The following is a 6,282-nucleotide window of genomic DNA, read 5'->3' as shown; positions in this document are numbered from 1 at the left end:
TCTTGACAGATTCTAGGGTTGTGCGCTCATCTCACTCTAGAGACCGGGAGCCAGCGCTGTCCGCAGACACTTCCAGGTCACGTGGCCAGTGTGACGAAGCTGCTCTGGCGAACCGGCACCAGAGCAGCACACGGAACGCCATTTACCTTCCCGCTATAAAGCGGTACCTATTTATCTACTTGCACTTTAAGGGTGTTTTCGAACTGCTAGGTGGGCAGGAGCTGGGACCGAAAGATGGGAGCTCACCCTGCCGCGGAGATTCGAACCGCCGGCCATACGATCGGCAAGTCCTAGGCACTGTGGTTTTACCCACAGCGCCACCCGCCTCCCATTCTCTAGGCTAAACATGCCCAATTCCACATCCTAAGTCAGTTCACATACACACCATGCATTTAAAGCCCTCTTCTACGACTTCAAATGTCATGGCTTCCCCCAGAGAATCCTGGAAATCGTAGTTCATTAAAAGCACTGAGAGAAGATCTTTCCTAGAGCTACAATTCCTAGCACCCCCAACAAACCACAGTTCCCAGGATTCCTTTGAGGGAAAACATGGCTGCTAAAGTGTTTAAATATGTATAGTGTAGATGTGACTTCATTGATGAGAATTTTTGGTGAGAATTTTTTCTAGCTTTTACTTTCCAAGGCTGGTAGATAGCACAGTAAATAAGATGGCTGCTTGGAGTCCAGGGTTCTTCAGAAGAACTTGGCAATCATCTCTGTCTCTCTCGGAAGCCAAAACTGCCTTCTTGCCATGGACGGTGGCGGCATCTCATAAGATCCCTTTTATGTCAGTGAGTCAAAAATCAGATTGGTTTAAGCTGCCTGTTCCAAGCACAGCACACTGGCCAAGACTGAAATGGGGTCACTTATTCATCAAGCTCCTGCCACGTTTTAACTTGTCTTTCAGTTCACCCAGTGCTGCAAAGCTGCTTAGAGGGGAAAGGAAATGAAGGTGTCTATGAGATCTGGACCGAAGTCATCTTCACACATGGCATAACTTCCAGAACAGTGATTGCTGCCCCCAGATTTCTGGTTTTAGGGCAGTATTCTGTAAATAAGCCCATAGAAGTTTAAAATGTTACTAGCCTCCTATGAGTGTTCACAAAATAGATTCATAGAATTGTAGAGTTGGGAGGGACCACAAGAGCCATCTAGTCCAACCCCTTGCAAATACAGGAATATTTTGCCCATCGTAGGGCTCAAACCCACAACACTGAAATTAAGAGTCTTATGCTCTACCGACTGAGCTATCCCAGCCTTCACCAACCTGGTGTTTTTCAGTGGTTTTGAACTACAAATCCCATCAGCAGCTGGCACTGATCAGCAGCTGACTACTGATTGTAGTCTAAAAATATCTGGAGAGTGCCAAGGTTGGCAAAATACAGCTTATGTGCAGGGCATGGAAGCTGGGAAGCGTTTCCATGCCAATAATTGAGGAGGGAGTTTTTTTCCTCAGCAACTAGCTCAGAAACTAAGTGAGGTGGGGAGGAGGGGTAGAGTAATCTGCCTTCTCGCCTACATGGAATCACCTGGTCGCCTGTCGTGATCAAGTTAATTGTTCAATACATTACTGTTTTAGTGGGAACCATTTCATGTAAACCTGTCTTTCAAGTAAACCCTGCCATGCTGCAAAGGATTCTGGGTAGTTTCTCTTGAGCATGTGCTTCACTGTTTGCTCTTTAAGAATCGTCCTTGGCCATAGTTTGAAAGTCACTCTTTATAGAAAGTGCTGAGGGCTTACCCGCTTGCTAAATATGTTGAGGCACACAACACTGGCAATGCATAGAGGCTGGGATCCCCTGCCTGCCCCAAATTTCACACGTGCTGGTGACTTTTCAGCAACAAGCCATTTTCTCTCCCATCCTCAGCTCCAGAACTGCAATATGGAAGATGAGGGTACTGACCAACCTACCTTACAGGGTTGTTGTAAGGATTGCAACATGGTGATACCATGCTGGAAATGCTTTCACACTGGGGGGAATCAATTCATAATAAATAAACAATTCAAAAACCCACATTAGGGCAATGCCTTTATTTGGACAACCAAAATGCCACAAGATTTCAGGTCCTCTGTAACTCTTCATTAGGCTAGTTCAGATGAATTTTCATGGGGATGTGAAAAATAAATTGGCAGACTGATGTGGAAATGTGGACAGCTGAACTTAAAGCTGGAGAAATGAGAGAAACCCGAAGTGGCAGTTCACCCATCTCAAGCTGTAAGTCTTGCTCATTGCTTTGGACATCAAAGGGACTGACTCTTACGGCATCCCACAGTTAATTGCACTGAGTAAAGCTGGCTTGTTGGGCATATTTCGCCCAGTAAATATTGAGATTTCTTGTTCTCCAGCGAAGATTGATATACACCCAAATTTATTTATATTGCCCCTTTAAAACTATTGATACCACAAGCAATTATTCATTTCTTTTTTAAAAAATAAAAACTTCATTTGAAAAAGAAAATCCAGATATTTTTTGCATACCATTCCACCGCTAGCTGACAGTGCGGAAGTGAGAAGCATCTGTTGCAGCCATTACAATGTTTCTGGAAAAAAACTGTATTTTCGTTTGGAAACAGTTTACATCCTGCTGTGTCCTTAAAAAAGGGTTATGTTAAATGTCGTTATAGCTCAACTATTCGGAAGAACGCGTGTTCCAAAAAAGAAAAAGGAGGGGAGGAAATTCTTTGACACAGAAAAGGGGGGCTTAAAAAAAAATCCACCCCAAAAATTCATCTGGAACTCTGGAATCAATATTTGCTTCTGTGGCTTATAGCTGGTAAGAGTGCAGTCCTTTCCTCAGGATATATGACTGTTGCCTTGGCAACAGAGCTGACAGCAGCAGCCTGCTTTGGGAGAAAATTCCAGGCCTTTGGGACGGAGATTTCTTGACCTTCAGTACTGAAAGAGGGGGCAGCATTTTTGCTCTTGAACTTTTCAGAGCAAGTAACCCAAGTTTTGTTTCTGTGTAGGCTATTATGAAAAGAAACGGGGGTTGCATGGAAGCTGTTTTCAGTGAATAGGGCTTTTGTCAGGGCCTCTTGAGGCCTTGGCTAGATTTGAGGCAGTGGCCTAGTCTACTAAGGGAATTGGCTTCAGTGCCCTCTTCTGGCATAAATGAGAACAGGAGCATGCAACACCGGCTCCAGCGATTGGCTGGCAGTACGAAGCCTTCGGATTCGTCGGGCCTGGTATATAAGTACCACAAAGGTTGGCCTCTCACAGTGTAGTCGGGGCAGCACAGCAGTGACCTTCTGCTGACTGGACTTTGAGCAGCAGCCCTCAGGGACTCTGGAAAATTTTAACTCCATTAGGATGGGTGAAAGTGGGTTGCTTTGTTCACTAGTGGGCTTTTTTGTGGTTAGAGAAATGATGGGGAACTAAATTGAAGAAAGTGAGATGAGCAAATGACCAATGGGAAGACATGTGAATATTGCACAAGCGAATCTGACTGAATGCTCGATAAAGACCATAGTCTAACCTCTGCAATCTTGATAAACTGCTTGATAAAGACCATAGTTTAACCCTGTGGTCCCCAATGTGGGACACACGCCCCACAGGGGGACAATTTGATTTTTAAGGGGGGCAATTCGAGAATGAGTTATTAACAGTTAATGGCCTTTTAGGCTCCCTCCACGTGAATAGGAGTTCACTTTTTGAATAATAAGAATTATATGTCACAGGGGTGGACATCAGGATTTTAGAGATGCTTAGGTGGGGCACGGCCAAAAAAAAGGTTGGGAACCACTGGTCTAACCTCTGCAGTCTGGATGACTGCTTGATAAAGACCATAGTCTAACCTCTGCTTAAGCGAATCAGGATGAATGCTCATTGTTGGGAAACCTCCCCACAAACAAATCAAGACGATTGCTCGATAAAGACCAGACATAGTCTAACTTCTGCTTAAGCTCATCAGAATGAATGCTCAATAAACAGGTCAACTGAAACAGCCAGTACTTCCAGCTTGGCCCTGGTAACCACTGGAGACTTCTTAAATCAAGGAAGGGATGGGACCATGCAGCCTTGTCCCCTGCTATCAATGGGACAAAGCCTCTGAATTGCTATAAATTCTAGGAGCCAGGCACAGCATCACTAGGAACCTGCTTTATGCTAGGTCAGACTATTTGCCCATCCAGCCCAGTTTTGTCTACTCTGACTGGCAGCCACTATCCAGGAGTCTTTCCCATTGCCTATGATCAGATCCTTTGAACTGGAGATTTGAGGGATAGGACTTGAGACCTCCTGCACATGCTGTAGTGCTGAATGAAGCTCTCCTTATGGTTCCAAGAGTCGTCTGGTCACCAGAGCAGTACTAAAGGTAAATATGGTAAGGTGTGGAATAAATGAAATGCACACACAAGTTTAGGGCTGCAAGAGTTGACTGGGTCCTTCCCTTCCCATCAAATGAAACCAACTGATCTGTGCCCATAGACCAGGGCTGGTAAAACTTAGGTCTTCGGGCCATAGATAGTGAGTCCTTATCCTTACAGGCTTGAAATATATTTTAGTGAACGTGATGGCTTGTAAAATCCATTTTTGTATCTCCTGTGTGTTTTGCCTCCTTTAATAAATTTGCAATTTTAAAAAATCAACTAAAAAAGGGTTAGGGTTAATCCAATGCCGGTGCTACTCAAAGTATACCTATTGAAATTAATAGACACAACTAAATTAGGCCCATCAATCTCAGTGAGTCCACTGAGTGAGTAGAACTTAGTTGGACACAGCCATCAGATCTCACAAGTGTCATTAGGCTCCACTAGAGATGAGGAAGAAATTCAGTTCAGAACCTACCTGATTCACAATACGTGAACTGAAACACAGGCATCCTTTGAAATCCACACGACTCTGAATTTTGCAATGCCATTCTTGAGCCAAGTGATGTGTACAAAAATACATATTCCGGGGCAGGAATGCATATCTTGATGACAATATCATATAGTGCATTATATTAGGGAAAACTGATTTGCAGAAAATGTGTAAAGTAGACAGAACCGTGTATAAAAATGTATATCAGGAGAAATTACCACGAAATTTTGTCAGGATAACAAAAATAATAACAAAATTAAAGTGATGTGGCAACGTAAGGACCAAACTTAAGACTAGAAAAAATGAGAAATGAAGAAGAATCGGAATTGACAGATTAATTTATCCCTAAGCTCCACCCCTCTGTTAGGGCAGGCACACCTTCACTTACAGGCTCCACCCCTCGCATAGTGTTTGAGCCCCAGGAGACTCTGTTATATTTTGATTATCTGCATGTGCATTGTGAGGATGTGGTGAGGATGGTAGGGTGAAAATTGCAAATCAAAATTGTCCGTAATTTTGCCACGTTGGGAATTGAAGTGGATAATTAATTCATATGATTACGAGAGTCTAGGCGGGCAGGCTGATCTTTGCCGCAAACCAGCCCAGATCTTAGAGGCCTAATTTGCAAGACAGCTTAATTGGATGCAGCTTGTTTGGAGGGGGGAACCCGTGCAGGTGCGGAAATAAGTGGAAGTGCCACATTTATCTGATGTGAACATTTCGCATGCCCTTCCCCATTGCACAGCTGTGGCTTGTCAGCAGGACGTGCTTATTTCCGGTAGATGATAAAAAATGTGTTAATTGCTGTATCTTTCTATCTGGATGAGAGCTTTCTGTGGGTGGGTGTCTTCTCACACTGCATTCACTAGGGACAGTGTGGGACGCAATCACAGAAGGAAGCTCCTTCTTGGAGATTAAAAAGATGCTTTTGAGATCACATGCTAGGAATGCAAGGTGTTTCCAGACAACCAGTTTACTGAGCGTTCGTCCAGATTTCTTTGCAAGGAGATTAGAAGACATTTCCAGTGCACCTCTACTTTCATTTCCTTCTTGGAAAAAGCCCAGTCTTTTGGGAAAGTGGGTTTGTTGCGCAGGATTTCTCTGTCGACTATAATTGCACAACGCTGGCTAACAGGAGCAAGATCCTGTCAGCATTTAACAGCTTTGTTCAGAGGCCTACACTGGTTGCTGATTTGCTGCTGGGCCCCATTCAAGACAACTTGGGACCAGTTTACCTGTGAGATCACCTTGCTCCATATATGTCTCCTCTACTGTTTTGACCTGCAGAACTGCCACTATCACAGGTGCCAGATAATACTTCTTCTGCATTTGTAAGAAATTGCTCTTTTAGCTTGATAGCACCCACACTCTAGGGACACGGGTGGCGCTGTGGGTTAAACCACATAGCCTAGGACTTGCCAATCAGAAGGTCAGCAGTTCGAATCCCCGCGATGGGGTGAGCTCCCGTTGCTTGGTCCCT

This window comes from Podarcis erhardii, assembly GCF_964252035.2.
Source record: "Podarcis erhardii genome assembly, chromosome: 7".
NCBI lineage: Eukaryota > Metazoa > Chordata > Lepidosauria > Squamata > Lacertidae > Podarcis > Podarcis erhardii.
This window is presented reverse-complemented; position numbering follows the sequence as displayed.